The sequence below is a fragment of the Leucopleurus acutus genome, assembly GCF_964270905.1.
Source record: "Leucopleurus acutus genome assembly, chromosome: 7".
Classification (NCBI taxonomy): Eukaryota; Metazoa; Chordata; class Mammalia; order Artiodactyla; family Delphinidae; genus Leucopleurus; species Leucopleurus acutus.
Genome location: NC_139150.1, coordinates 5600780 through 5617343, shown reverse-complemented (window position 1 = coordinate 5617343; position 16564 = coordinate 5600780). Strand labels below are relative to the sequence as shown.

General features: G+C 38.0%; 1 protein-coding gene and 1 pseudogene across 3 annotated transcripts in view; one reads left to right on the top strand and one right to left on the bottom strand.

Moving 5' to 3' along the window:
* ABL1 (ABL proto-oncogene 1, non-receptor tyrosine kinase) overlaps positions 1–16564 on the top strand; it is a 132484-nt gene that overhangs the window by 47543 nt on the left and 68377 nt on the right. The gene's annotated exons all lie outside the window — the stretch shown is intronic.
* Positions 12300–13927, bottom strand: LOC309964530 (S-adenosylmethionine decarboxylase proenzyme-like; annotated as a pseudogene). The gene is made up of 2 exons: positions 13812–13927; positions 12300–13456 (listed from the first exon to the last, which is right to left on the bottom strand). The product of its transcript is annotated as an S-adenosylmethionine decarboxylase proenzyme-like (transcript).

Genomic DNA, 16564 nt, shown 5'->3' with positions numbered 1-16564 from the left:
CTTTTTACTTGGAGCCAGGCTCATGGTTGGTCGGGGCAGAGAATTTCTCGGTCCTCTTAGTCTTTAGTCTTAGACATGTCCTGTGGTGGGGCTCTCTTAGCATTCCAGCACTCCCACCGGTGCTCTGTGTCACCCAAACTCTACCTTCCGGGGGCGGGGGGTGTTGGTTGGGTGGGATAGAATTTCTCATGGGCCCCTCCTCCCCAGCAATAGCAGACCTCTATATTGTATCAGTGCACGATCCAGCTGACAATGGCTTTGCTTCTCCTCCACCCCCAGAAGCAGTAGATCTTTGCCTGGATCCTGGGGGGCAGGGAGGGTTTCCTGCCCTCCCCCCAATGGATTAAAGTTTTCACGCTATATGAGAGAATGGTCCAGGAAGTGGGCAAGATTTTATCCCAGTTCAGTATTGGGGGGCTCTCTTTAGTCTCCTTCTCTGCTCCCAATCTTTATCATGAGCATCTAGTAGAGGCCCCGTGGAAAAGAGCTTGCAAGTCAGTTCAGACAGCTGTGATGTCTGGAACTCCCAGAGATTCGATATGTTATACTAAGCCACACTCGGCTTTATAAGAATTTATTAAAATTTAAGCTGTTTTCCTCTTACCTAATTTTATGGCAGCCACCTGTTCCTCCTGTGCTCTGTGAAAGGTCACACAGTTTGTATGTCTTGTCTCTCTTTGGAGGGACTTGTCACTCGTTAGAATTCTGTTCACTTGGTTACCTTGTGACCTCAGCTCTCTGATTAGCTCAAGAAATGTTATGATTTTACAGATTATCTAGCCTTTTCTTGTTAGGTTGGGACGGATGTTCTCTTACAGCTTTCTATGTCTTAAGCAGGAGCAGAACTCTGTATTATTTCTTCACCTGTTCCTCAGCAGAAATATTTGGTAAAATGGAGTTCTAGGTTCCTCCTAGATCAGTACAGTTTGCTAATGCAAACATTGTATGTTTGTTTCTTCTGTTTTCCACATCTACCATGGGCTCAAGTTTGACCAACCGTGGTTTTTACTTTGTATTTTGAAATTGTTTCAAAATTTACTAGAATAGTAGAGATTCCCACATGCTCTTTACTTAGAGTCATCAACTTTTAGCATTTTGCCACATTACATTTGCTTTATCATTCTCCCCGCTCCTCTCTCTCTTTCTGTATGTGTATGTGGATAGAAAATTCATTTTTCTGAGTCAGTTGAGATTAGGTTGTAACATTTTGTCCCTTATGCTTCAAATATATTTCTTTAGAACAAGGATATTCTCTTATTTAACTACCGTATAATTACCAATTTTAAGAAATTTAACCCTGATAACAATAATTTTGTTTAATCTACTGTCCATATTCCAGTTTTCTCACAGTAATGCCTTTTATAGCATCCCCCCACCCCCACCCCCAAGTGTAGGATCCAGCCCAGGATCATGGATTGCATTGTCATGTTCTTTAATCTCCTGTAATCTGGAACAGTTCCTTAGTATTTCTGTCTTGCATAACATTGATATTTTTAAAGAGTAAAGGCCAGTTATTTTATAGAATGTTTTTCAGTTTTGGTCTGATGTTTCCCTACTATTAGATTCAGGTTACACATTCTTGGTTAGAATACTACAGGAGTGATGTTATTTCTTTCTCATGGTATCTTCCAGGTGCACACAGTGTCCTTCTGCCTGTCATTAGTGACATTAATTTTGATTATCTAGTCAAGGGTGTGGTTTGGTTCCTCCACTGGATAATCAGTTGCTAGTTTTCCTCTTGCAACTAAAAAGCAATCTGTGGGGAAGACATTCCCTGACCATGTAAATAATCTGCTCCTCACAAAACTTTAACCCCAGAAATTGATGATGCCCTGGGTATACAGATTCAGATGACCCAGAACTCTGGTGGGGTGAGGGAGGAGAGTAGTGTGCCTGTGACAAGCTTGGGCTCTCTTAGGGTAGAGGAAGGGCTTGCTGATCCAAGACGATTTCTTGTAAAGCCAAGACTTCAGAGAGGTTACACTCTCAGAGGAAAGGTGGACTAGGAGAGGAGTACTTTACACAGAATCAAGCAGCAAAGAAAATTTTCCATTTCACTTTTGGCTTTGGGTGGAGGACAAAGTAAAAAAAAAAAAAATCACATGAGAACTTGTGGCTACTGACTAGCTCTCACATGGGTTTGGAAATTGATTTTATACTATTTGTGTGACACTGCTCCCCCATAATTGCAAGTTGGAAATCTTGATTTAAAGTGGACCTAGGTTTTTAGTGTCTGTGGGCACATGACAGAAGCAAATTGAAGTCTTCTTTGGACTCAAAGAATTCCCATGGATCATTCCAACTAAAATGAACACACCAAAAGAGACAGGCAGACACACAGAGACAGGATATCATGAGCAAGAGTCAATAGAAATCATAGTAAACTCTGACATCTAAAGATTTCAGATATTGGAAATACTGGATATTGAATATAAAATAAAATCACTTAGTAATTTTTGGAAACAAAAGAAGGAATTGAAAATATGAGTAAAGAAAAAGATATCATCAAGAACAACCAGGCAAATTTATTTTAAAAACCAAATATAATGTCAAGAAGTGAAAAGTGTAATCTTTGAAATAAAAAATTCAAGGAGGGGTTGAATATCAGAATAGATATAGCTGAAGAGAGAATTAATGAATTGGAAGATAAATCTGAAGAAGTAACACAGCTTGCAGTTTAAAGAGATAGAAAATATGATTGGTTAAGAGACAGGGTATATAGTGAGAAGATCCAACTTATGTTTAATTGGAGTTCCAAGAACATAAGAGGATGCTAGGGGGAATGGCAAAGAGGAAATATTGAAAGAGATAACTGGTGAGAATTTTTATAATTGATAAACAGCAGGCCATCCCTTGTCATTTGTGGAAGTTAGGGCATCAGTATAAATGGAGGCCCACAAACTATATGTCTAAATATTTAAAAGTTACAAGTGTAACAAATTACTAAATAAAATATGTTCTATACTCCTGCCTTGGTGAATATACCATAGTAACCTAGCAATTTAGAGTGTTTGAACTTCACAGAGTTTTGCACTGGCATGTAGCAGCACAGACTGAGCCAGACCCTGACCTATGGCCTGACCCTCTTCTCTTTCTTCCCCCAGCTTTTTTGTGCACTGTGAGGGGCCTCAAGCACACATGTATAGGTGTTTCAGCCTGCCTATATAATCTCTGTTCACATTTCTCACAAACATGCCACTAGAGGACACCTCTGGCATGTTTAATCTGCCCCCCACCCTGCTGGTGCATTCCACCTTCAGAGTAGACCTGGGAAGAGATCCATGTAAGCCCTGAATGTGGGCTTGGAGCTGATTAGGTAGGGAATTCCAGGGTCCTGGATACCTAGAATATGGCAGTTAGGCTCTTGGTGGGCACATCCCCTGAGCCTTCAGACCCCTTGCCTTGTGGGGAGAGCTGCAGTCTGTTAAATTGTGGAATTGAGGACGGGGTCCTCTCTTGTCCTAAGTTCTAAGTGTGGTAGAGAGATAAAAGTTCTCAGGTTTAGGAAGCCCATCAAAGTCCAACACAGTCAAAAAGGAAAGGAAAAGAAGGAAAGAAACCCATGTCTAAATACATAGTGAACCTATAGAATATCAAAGACGGAAAAGACTCTTAAAATAGCTAGAGAGAAAAGACAGATCACCTACAAAGGATTAGAGTGACGGCTGGCTTTTCTACAGCAAGAGTAGAAGCCCTGAAACGGTAGAATAATATTTTCAAAGTAGGCAGAGAAAATAGCTATTAACCTAGAATTGTATAGCCATAAAACAGTCTTTCAAGAATGAGAATGAAATAAAGACATTTTCAGATAAATAAAAACAAAAAGAATTTACCACTGAGAAACTCATCATGAAAGGACATTCTCAAGGATATATTTCAAGAAGGGAAATGACTCTAAGAAAGAAGGTTTAGAATTTAAGAAGTTAAATAGACCCAGAGATGTGGATTAACTTGCCTAAATATCCCAGTTGGTTTAGAACCAAGCCAGGACTTAAACCCCCAAATCATCTTTCTTCCATCCAGACAGAATGAAAGTAAGAAATGAAGTTGAAAATAGAATAGCATTTTCATCTAGGAAGTAGACCTAGGTTGCCTTGGGGTTCACTTCTGAGGTAAGCCCTACGTTTGTGCGAGGACACACCATCACTTAGGTTGAGTCTTGACAGCCTCTGGGAATTCGCTCTGAGCTTCCCATTGCTAATGTGTCATTTTTCCTTTCTCCTGACACTGAGTTGGTTGGTCAAACTGAGAACTTTACATTCTGCCCTTCAAGAGGCCACATGGTAGCCTGAGGCCACAAGTAACCGAAAGCCTCTCCAGTGAGGTGACCCCTTTCATGTCACTGCTTGTCTCTTGATTTTCTTCTCTTTCCTTTCCAGTTTCCATCAGCTACCTCCTGCACCGACTGGTCCTTCAAGAATTTCTTCATCCTCCCAGCCCTCCACTTGTACCCCTTCTCTATAACAAACCAGTAACCATGTCAAATAAGTTTTCTGATGTGGGGTCCTGGGAAGCACAAAGAGTGGAAGTATTGAATGGGGGAGGGTATAAGATGGATTAAGATGTGTGGAAAATGTTGAATAGGATATTTTAAGAGAAAAGTAACTATACTTCAATAGAACTTAAAAAAGGATATTTTAAAAAGAAATAAGATATTTTAAGAGATATTTCAAATAATACTGTACTGTCTACGTAGTTGTGCTTGCATTTTTAACTGGTGGTAGTCATAATAATGAGGATTTCCTGTCATTGAAATGTTCTTAAACCTTTCAGAACATTGTTTATATTATCCTCTCCGTGCATTTTAGAAGTTTCAGACTGTTTCTTCTAAGAAACAGATCTGGTCCATACAAGCTGTGTTGTGAACTGCACATTTTGACTTGAGTTTTAGTACTGAGCTTTGCCTGCTTTTTAAAGAGTCAGGTAAACACAGCTAATGATGCAGTTTCAAACGTGAGCCACCATCATCCTGCAGGTGACCTTGGATCATGGTCCATCGCTATCTTGTTGAGTTTGGTGCTTCAAACAGCAAAGTTTGTGACTGCCCTTAAGTCATATATATTTTTTTACCTGCAAGCTTACATCCATAAAGTTAGCAGAATATATCATAGTCAAGTTCATCAACTAGCTGATTTATTTTGTTCATTTACTGAGCTTGGGAAGAATCTTTTTTTTTTTTTTTTTTAACACCTTTATTGGGGTATAATTGCTTTACAATGGTGTGTTAGTTTCTGCTTTATAACAAAGTGAATCAGTCATACAGGGAAGAATCTTTTTTTAAAGGCCAAGTTTAAGATACCTTAGAACATAAAAATATGTGTGTTTCCTGGCCCATTCTATCTTTTGAAGGCCAGATTTCATCAAAACAAATGAATCACTGTTTTTTCTTCCTTCATCATCCCCTAATTGGTTTCCAAAATAAAATGATTAATGGCTGCGTTTCTCAACTGCATTGTTTTGATTACAGTCCTACCGCCAGTACTGATGATACACTGGGAAGCACTTTCAAAATGGATGATCTCCTTGACTGGGTCACATGACTTCCCGAAGGGTTCCCCTGATATGTTGCCACCAGGAAGTCTTCAAAGGGGCAAGCCGTTTCGTATGCTTTTGTTATAAGTTAAGGAAATTGATTTTAAATAATGAAACCTTGGTTATGATTCAGGCTCCATTTTTCTTCAGATCTGTTTTAGTTTTCAGATTGGAAAAAAAGCATGCATTTTATAATTCCCTAAAGCATATTTTTAATTCCTGGAGTGGTTTTTTTTTTTTTTTTTTTAAATCATCAGTTTGTGTGAAAGCGTCATCAGTTGACCCACTGGCAGAATATGATTATTCCTGACGGTAGGCACCTCTCTCCTGGTACCCTCAAAAGAGCGACTCTCTTCGCATTTCTTTAGCACTTTGTCCAATGTGTGATAAGCATAAAGCTAGTTGGACTAGCTAGAAGACCCAGGGGTTTCCTGTGAGCATCCACTTGTACTACAATTGGGCTTTTTGTTCGTTGGTGAACTGCTCCTTGCCATGCTGTCTCATATAGCTCGTTGGCCACTGAGTATTTCATTTATAGCAACAGGAAGGAATAATTACCCAGATATTATGAAGTGGGTGGTTTTAGAATTCCACTTCAGATGGCATCGACCCTTAATGCAGCTGGTTTCACTTAATACATTTTGTTTAAACAAACCCTGTTCCTGGAAGTGGTTTCGGAATAGTCTGTTCCTTGTAGCTGTTCCTTTGCTCTTATTTTTAAAAATGTTTTCCCAACGATATCATAAGCGCATGAGCCTGACAGATACAAAAATTTTGCTTAGGGCTTCCCTGGTGGCGCAGTGGTTGAGAGTCCACCTGCCGATGCAGGGGACACGGGTTCGTGCCCCGGTCCGGGAAGATCCCACATGCCGCGGAGCGGCTGGGCCCGTGCATCCGGAGCCTGTGCTCCACAACGGGAGAGGCCACGACAGTGAGAGGCCCACGTAATGCAAAAAAAATTTTGCTTAAAGTTATTGCACTTATGAATAGAGTTGTGTCCAGATATGATATATTGATTATCGTATTCATAGCTTAAAGATTTAATTTGGTACCTTTATTTTGCATAACTGGCCACATTTTTTTGTTGTTTAGGTATATTTCTCTTTAAGGGACTCTGATGTCTAGAAATCACGACTGACTGACTAAATAGATAAATTAGAGAATAAGTGGTTTTCACTTTGTAAACATGAAAAATTCTTAACAAAAAGCCATGGCTGGGCTGATTAAGCAATCAGTATATTTTCAAGTGGGATATAAATTTCTAGTTTAGGTATGAGACCACAATATTAAAATTAAAATTTAAAAAACTGAATAGAAATAAAAAATAAGATACTGGTAGTCTCTACTCTGACTTTTACTTTATCAAAAGAATTTTAATGAGAGAATCTTTTAAAAACAGGAATTTATAAAACATATGCAAGTCATTAAGGATTTTTTATATAAACTTTCATTTTGTTGTATTCTCTCATAGGATTTATTCTTGTCTTTGGAGAACTTATTTTGATTTATAATTATACTTTAATTAATATGATACTTTGTTCACTGCCCCTCCCCTCCTGGACTGTAAGCTCGCTTAGCACAGGAACATGCCTATCTTGTGCTCTTATTAAATCTCAGTACATATTCTATTACCTGGCACATAGTAGATGTTTAGTAGAAACTTATTGAGTGAATGAATGAATCAGTGAAATGCTTTTCACCTTTCTCTACTACTAGAATGCAGTATAATGATAACGATAGCAAACTTACATTACCCTTAACTATGTCAGACCCTGTTCTGAGTGCTTTATGTACTCCGTAAGTATTGGGTGGTCACTGCGTACAAAGCATTCAACAACGTGATGGTTAACATTTAAATCTTGCTGCCAAAACCTTTCTTATTTGTGTTTGACAGTTATTCCAGGCATTTTCCATATAGGAATATTTTGGTAATAAAAGAACACAGGATGTTCTTCCCGCTCCCAGGACTAGTGCATTTGTGATTCCAGGTGCAAATCTCTGTTGCCAGAACCCATGGACCTGTTCTCAAAGTTCAAACACTACATCAAGAGATTAGACCAGGTACCTTTTCATTTTTTCCCTCTTTTTTTCTCTCCTTTTCCTGCCCTTTGGTGTTCATCTCTTCAGCAGGTCAGAATTGATACAGCTTCCAGAAGCTTCCAGTAAACAAATGATTACCTTTTAATTCTTATTCTGATGAATACTTTTTGGTTGTAATTGTTTTTATTACAAAGGTAGTATTTACTCATTATTTTAAAATAAGTAAATGTCTCTTTCTCTTGATCACCCCCCTTAGGAGTAACCCCTGTTGTTTGTTGAATATTCATCAGACCTTTTTCTCCTGGCTTCTTGCATGTTTAAGAAGGTTGCATTTGAAAACACTGTATCCTACACCATATGTTAAAGTGGATGTTCTGCTTCTCAGAGTACAATTTAATTTACTTTGTAGATGTTATTAATGAAAGGCAGAGAAGACACTGGGCCCAACATTAAGTGTGGAACTTACAAAACGTATATTAATGACTGTTACTAAGTTATTGCTCGCAATGGAACCTGTAACATATTCCTGTTAAATTAATCTCAAATTGCTAAGTGTATTATTCCAATAATCAGAAAAGGTAGATAAGTAACAAGGAGCAGGAGACTTGTGCCCAAGTAAAAAATAAATGTGGATTTACAACATCTAAGAATCTTTTGGCAAATCAAGAATGATCACCAATAGCAAACAGCTTTACTGGTCATCTGTCTGCTTGGATTTGGTACACTGGTTTAGTACAATATTAGTACTGACCAGAAAATAATTAGTACTGACCAGAAAACATGGATGTCACATCTCTAGAAAGAAAAACTATAGTAGTTCAATTCCCAATGTGTACCTTAGTTGTTTTTTGTTGTTGTTGTTGTTTTTATTTTTACTTTTCAAGTAAAAATAAGAATCTCTAAAAAAAAAAAAGAAAAAGAAAAGGAAAGAATAACCACCAAGCTCTTTCACACTACTTGAGAATAGTGGAAATACAGAGGAGACATGCCATGAGATTGCTTGGTATTTCCCAGCGTGCTTTTTCTATTTCTTGAAAATTGTACAGTACTTTGCCACGGTTTGTTACCTGGATGAAATGAGAAACCTGTGCCTTCAGTGTTTCCTACCAGCCCTTTCTTGACTTTGTTCTCTGCCTCTTCCTATAATAACAATGAATTCTTTAAGAATAGCAGGGGGATTGAAGAAGCAAGGTGGTTAAACAAAAATTGTCTTTACACATACAAGCCCATTCTGTGATGTACATGAGTTCAGAGCAACCTCCAAGGCCCCTCTTCCAGCCCCATGCTTCCCCCTTAACAGTAATGTGAATGCAGTCAGGAGAGTCATAAAACTGTGGGTTTAAGGTGCCATAAGGAAAGGAGGCTTCACTAACGCCAATGTTTGGAGCTGTGTTTGTCCTCGCAGAGGTGTTCGTACTGGTAAGCAGTGCTCCGTGGTGAGGGTGAGCTTTGCCTTGGTAAAGTGCATGACAGGTGATAGTGAAAGGGCCATGGGAAAGAATTACTGGGAGGGTTGCAGGTGCATTGGCTCAGGCAGATTGGTTGTACGAAGAGTACACAGGAAGGCTGAGGTTTGGGAGTTTATTCTCTTAAAAGTGATCCGTGTCTAATAACCCCTGGAAAATCTTCATTTACTTCCAAGGGGTACACATACTCCAGTCTGAGTCCTGATCTAGATTCTATCATGTATTAGCTGTGACCCTGGACAAATAACTTTACTCTTACGGCCTCAGTAAGAAAGTCGATCATAATGCCACCTCCCTAAAGGGTTTGATGGGATTTCAGTGGGATATTGCATATAGAGTGCCTGATACAGTAAGTAAAAAGTTATGTGTCAACCATTATTGATATCGTGATGATAAAATCTGTAACATAATGGTTTTTATAAGTGAAATATAGTTGAACTTTGTTAACATCAACTCCTCACAGACCTTCAGGGAAGCCTGTCAAGGAAGGAAATCTTAGTGAAGTAAATGGAGAACACTGAACAGCACCTTGACAGAGTCCTAGTCAGGGGAGGATATGTATAGAATATTAGGGCTTGGGTTGGGAGATTTTTTTTTAGTAATTAAAAAAAAATTAAGGTATTCTTTACATGTAATAAAGTCCACCCATTTTAAGTGTACGTTTTGATGAATTTTGGTGCGTAATCATGGAACCTCTGTCACAACTGAGATTATAAAACAGTTCCCTCGTTATAACAATTTTTTCTGTGCCCCTTTCCAGTTAATTCCCTTCTCCAACCACTGATTCCAGGCAACTATCCATCTGCCTTCTGTCTCTGTAATTTTGCCTTTTCAAGAAGTTCATGTAAGTGGAATAATACAAAAACCATAGACTTTTGTATTTGATTTCTTCCACATAGCATGATTTTTTGGTATTCATTCATGTTGTTGTGTATACTGTCTCTTTTCTTTTCCTTCCTAAGTTTGTTTATCCATTTATCAGTGGATAACATATGAATTGCTTCCGTTGCTGGGGCTCTTATGAATACTGCTGCTATATGAACAGTCCTGTACTTGTCGTTGTGTGGACATACGCTTTTATTTTTGCTGGAGAAATACCTAGGAATGGAATTTCTGGGTCATAGGACAAGTGTAAATATGGACCTACAGATGGACTCTATTCTGATTCTGTTGATATGTGTCTGTTCTTCTACCAATGTCATACTATCCTGGTTACTGTAGCTGTATAATGTATCTTGAATTAAGGTGTCATCAGATTTTATTGTTCTTTTTCAAAATTGTTCAGCTATTCTAGGTCTTTGCCTGTCCTTATAAAGTTTAGAATTACCTTGTCAATTTCTTCAAAAAAGCCAGTGAAGATTTTGATTGAGATTGCATTGTCTATTATCCATTTGGAGGGGATTGCCATCTTAATATTGGCTTCATGAGGAATCAATATTCTACAATCCATGAGTATGTCTCTCAGTGTATTTAGGTATTTTATAATTTCCCTTTCCAATGTCTTAATAATTTTCAGTGTACAGGGCTTGCACATCTTTCATTAAGTATATAAATAGTATTGTTAAACGATACTGTAAATAGAATTGTTATTTAATCTTTCTAACTTTTTTTTTCGCTAGACAATGAATTAAGCAAACCTTTATTGAAGCTTAAATTGTGGTACAGAAATACATTTCAACTGATTTAAGTCCAACACCACGAAGAGAGAAATTATGGCACCAAAATTTTCCCTCCTCTGTCATACACACTAGGATTAATTTAGATTACTATTCAATCTAGTTTTCATTTTTCTAGGCTTTGTTCCATACAAATTTGTGCCGTTTTTCAACATTAAATAGAAATCTTAAATCTGTTGGGGTGGGGGGAATCAGACCTCAAGCCAATTAATGTTCATCAAATCTACTGGGACACTGTTCAAGAAGAAAATCCACTTTGAGCATTGGTCCTCATAACAGCACCAAAACATTAGGTACTGCGCGCTAATTACAGAATCGGACTGATCCATTGATCGAAAGCTTCTTCAGTGAAGCTCTGAATCAACAACATGTTTAAAAGTCAAAAGTGTTCCAACCACTTGATTTCAAACCAAGTAGAATTTATGTTTAGAAACACTAAAAAAAAAGTGTTTCATTTATAAATATGGAAGGAACAAAAACATCACTGCATCAATCCAGAAAGAATCAAAAACTGTTTGAGGACAAGAAGAAATACAAAATTGAGTCAACTTTGCTCTTTTCTCAGCTGCTTAGATGTCCATATTAGCAAATACAGCTAAAAGATGCCAACTCTTTTAAGCCTGTATTTCTAGTCATTTCCCATTGACCATTTTGGAATTTTGTATGTTATGTTTTATGGATAGCATTCTGCTTCACTGTGTAGTATGTCTGAGTAATCTGAACAGTTCTCATTCATCACTTGATGTTACTCCACGGTGAAAGAAATACCAGTAAGAGGAACCATCAGAACACTATCACATGCATCACAAAGTCACAGAACTTTTTAAGTCACAAGATGGCAAAGACATCGATTCTGCTTTGAACCAAAGTTTATGGCATTACCATTAATAGAAATCAGTGGAAAAGGCTGCGAAAGTAAAAGTTAAGGTGCATCATCTGAGCTGACTTGATTTGTTGAATCCAATACAACCTTTATCTTAAATCTCCTTGCTAACAAATTTAGTGATAATTCTTTTATACTACTACTTAGCAAGCCATGGTACTCATGAGAGGCTAATCTCATTTAACGGGGGGCACAGAATGGCATACGGTTTCCATACAGTTCTGCCAATATTCCCTAGTATCAATCTACACCTTCTTTGCTAATCAACACCAGCTTATTCCAAAAGAGCTCATAGTAACGAAAAATGCCAAACTCCCTTGACCTTAAAAGAAAATTAAGCCCAGAGTCCATCCCCCTGACCCCGTTCCCCCTCTGGGGTATAAGGTTAGTGTAAACCCACAGTGTAGCAGTGTATTGTTTTATGGCGGGGGTGTGGTTGGGAGGGAGAAACCATGGTGAGGAATGAATCAATCAAAGTCACACAAGTATAGGAAGCAGTGAGATAGTAATACACAAAATGTTTGTTTTTTGCGGTACGCGGGCCTCTCACTGTTGTGGCCTCTCCCGTTGCGGAGCACAGGCTCCGGACGCGCAGGCTCAGCGGCCATGGCTCACGGGCCCAGCCGCTCCGCGGCATGTGGGATCTTCCCGGACCGGGGCACGAACCCGTGTCCCCTGCATCGGCAGGCGGACTCTCAACCACTGCCCCACCAGGGAAGCCCGTAATACACAAAATGGATAACTGCAGTCATTTTCTTAGAGGACTCGACTCGTGGAAAAAGAACTTTGATTGGTGCTGCAAAAACATCTGTATGAAGTAGAAATTGGTTTCAGTAACATTAGTAGACAGTATGTTCTAGTAAGTGGAGGTAACTGGATGCAAAATCCTGGTAGCAATTTAATAGAATAGTCCCAGATGTCTAGGCTGAGGCCAACGCCTAATGAGGATGAAAGCGTTGTCTGTGGGGAATTTTGGATGGTACCTGGAGAAATATTACACTGTACAGAAACCAAATTGAATTGTTTTCACAAGTGTAGTAAAGTTTCATATAGTAAAAGGTTTTTTCTACACGCACTTTAATTTCACAGCAAGAGTGGCATAGGATACCTAAACACAGAAGAGAGCATTCATGCAAGATATCTAACTCCTTGATATAATAATGCCTATAATTCAAAATGATTACACTATCATTACATCTAGGGCTTTCTGCAACTACAAGGTGGTGGTTATGAAAAGCATGGCCCTTGGTATCAGTATCTGAAAAGCAGCCACCACCTTCTTCTATGTGTGTTCTCTTTTTGCGTTTTTTCTTCATTTTTCTTAATCAACTCTGCTGTTGTTGCTGCTGCTTAGCAAAACTGGGGGGAAAAAAGCAAAATTGTAATCATTGAACATAGCGCTCTGGCAATCAAGACGTTTAAAACCTTCAATCTTCTGGGGTGAAGAAAGCACTGTGCAACATTTAGAACTCTGATTTACAAACAGGGTGGTCACAAATTTTCCTGGCTTGAAGGCTTCCACAACTTTCCCGATCAGGTCATCATAGGAGGTCTGACTTAAGTTTGTTTCGAAGCTAACATAAGAAAATTGTGGTTCTGGAGTGATGTGAATAGTCCAATAAGTTCCGTCCGATTTCATTCCATTCATTGAATACGCACAAGGATTGAACAGTGTGGGATCAATGACAGAACCTGGTATCAGGTCACGAATTCCACTCTCACGAGTGACATCCTTTGCAGTAACACCATCTTTCATGCAGAACTGGTCCATAACTGCTGGGTCAAGCTCACTCATCAGAATTTCCAGGGTTTGATCTGGCTGATTGATTACCCGACTCTCTGGGAAATCCAAAGTATACAAGTACCAACGATCAGAATTCATGCCTCCCATACAATATGCTGCTCCATTTGGGAAAATTGCGTTAAGAAACTCTATTTCTTCCTGGAAATTCCGGTGTGGGTACCGTTGGTGAGAAGACTTCATGAAATTCTTACAAGAATAAAAGAAGCTTTGAGTCAAACCCACTGTAATCCCTAGCAAGTTTCAACAGGGGAACCAGTGCTTTCAGCAAGAGGGTAGTACCACATGTCTTCAAAATGAAACGTCTCTTGGAGACAAACATGCTACTCTCACTGAGTACATAAGCCTCCTGCTTGTCAGTTTTTGTCATACTTATGATTGAACACTGCACATCCTTCAAAAGTATGTCCCACTCAGATCTTGGGATGGTGCGAAGATCCCCAGATCCTTGGTTTGCGCCGGGTTGCTGCCTGGAGAACCAAACCTCCAGCAGCTTCTCGGTCCCTTCGAAAAAATGTGCAACTTCCATCACCATGAGACTAGCGAACAACCAACAACCACAGAAAATCAACTGAATTAAATCTCTTCTCCCGCCGCTGCTGCTGCAGCTGCGAATTGTTCCAGCTGTGTTAACTAAAGTTCAGGTTCCATTTTTGCTATAATTTTATATTAACTTTTTTTTAAAGGGTTAATAAAATTTTCCCGGCTTTTTTTGTGTGTGTGTGAGCGAAAGTCGAACGTGAGTCTGTTGGAAATAGAGGCAGATACAGCTCAGTCCCTTGTAGTCCGCTGTTTCCGCGTTAGAGAGAGTAGAGCGAGCGCTAGCTAATGTCGCCGGCCATACTGTGGAAGCCTCTAACTTTTTATTGCTAATGTATAGAAGTAAGAACGACTTTTGTATACTGAACTTGTATCCTGCAATATGCTAAATTCACTTATCAGTTCTAGTAGCTTTTTTGTGTGTTGCTTAGGGTTTTCTCCAAACACTCGGAGTTTTTTGTTGTTGTTTCTATCTTTAGATCTTTTGTCTTTAGCTGAGCTGTTTTGAGTCTGTACCACATATGAGTATGAGTAGTTCAAGGGTCAGTGAGAGATGAGTGTACAGAGTTTGGAGATCACCCGCCTCTGTCCCTTCTAAGATTACTCTGCACTCTTCAGCATTCATAGTTTCCTGGCTTCACTTTTCTGATTCACCAAGTCAGAAATGCTGTGAGTTTCTCTATGCATGTTCCAACCCCCTCTATATATGACATGTCATAGTATCCAAAGACAAGAAATCGTTGATTATAGGAACTTAAAAAAAAAAAGGGGGAACTTCTTTTCAAAATGATTCTTGAGTAATGACAGAAAATTCAGATAGTTAACATAATATTTTGTTGATAAAAAGGAAAGGAATCTTTTATCTGGCAATGGAATAACTTGGTCACTTTACAGAAAGAAAACCCAAATTCTGATTTTACTTTTTGTCTATCATTCATTTAAAATTTTGCAATAAAGATTTATAAGTCCTTTTCTTAATGAATAAATAAATTTATTAGCATTGAGCCAAGATTTCCAGTATTTTTAAACACAATTCAATATTTTCTTCAAATTCACTATCTGTAGGCATTATAAATCTAGACAAACAGTTTATTTTCCTCAGACCCTTTACCTTTACCATTAATAGTTTATCATCAAATTTGTCTTCTGGTATCTTTTATCATTTATAAAACTTGGAATTAATTAATATACCTTCTTAGGTATGTGTTTATGAATAGATGACAAAATTTATTTTTAATTTTAGTTTTTATTTATTTTCGGCTGCCTTGGGTCTGTTGCTGCACACAGGCTTTCTCTAGTTGAGACAAGTGGGGGCTACTCTTCATTGCAGTGTGCGGGCTTCTTATTGTGGTGGCTTCTCTTGTTGCAGAGCACAGGCTCTAAGTGCGTGGGCTTCAGTAGTTGTGGCATGTGGGCACAGTAGTTGTGGCTCCCGGGCTCTAGAGCACAGGCTCAGTAGTTCTGGCGCACAAGCTTAGTTGCTCTGCGGCATGTGGGATCTTCTTGGACCAGGGCTCAAACCCATGTCCCCTGCATTGGCAGGCGGATTCCCAACCACTGCGCCACCAGGGAAGTCCCATAGATGATAAAATTAAACCTCTTAACTAGTTGTAAAATTTAACTGATTATATCACATTAAATAAAACAATGCATAGATTATATTGGTTTACTGTCTTAATAAACTAATAATTTTCTTAATAAAAAAACAGACAAACCACATTTATCTTATGTACCTATTCCTATTTCTCTGTAACCATTTATATTAGCCAACTTTAAAGTTAAAGTTTCTAGACACAAGAGAAAACTAGAAGACTGGAAACCAATAACTGTCTAGCAAATTTTTCTATGAGCATACATTTTATGTCACTTTAGCAAATTTTAAAGTGGCAAAATAAGCATGGATATATCATTTAGAGAAATTTACATATCCAGTTAATCAATTTATAGGTAATTTTTATATAAAAATAAGGAAAAAGGGTAATTTAAAACTATACGTGGTACCCAATGTTTGGATCTTTTCCTTTAGTTAGAAATTATCCATATATCCAAAGATTATTAATTAACTCAATTTATCATTTGTTTAAGAGATCTTTAAGTGGACTAAACATCTGGAAATTGAAACTTAGACCAACACATCAAATCTTTATGATTTAAAGCATTGTAAGAATTCATGAGATTAAGTCATTTAAAAAAGATATTTTATTATATAAGTTCTTTCAACTAAATTCAATTTTATTTTTTATAATTTTAAACAATTTGTGGAAACAGTGATAACTTACTGGATCCATAGAACTAATAAAGTTAATTTAGAAGGTTTAAACCATGAGAAATTAACCCCAAATCTTACATTGATTTAATCATTGCATTATTTTTATATCATGATAAAATCAGGAGGCATAGTTATTTTTAAGCTAATTTTATCTCTTGTATATAGTCCAAAGAATCATCTAATTATCAGGAATATTACATAAATATTTTAATATAAATAAACCTCCTATGGTCATATATCCAAAAAGATTTTTAAGACTCTTGGATATACTAAGCCTAGGTATAGGAAACAAAACTATTACCCAAACCCACATTTAAACTTTTGGGTTATAATTTCAGCAAGGGAAAAGTAGAAGCA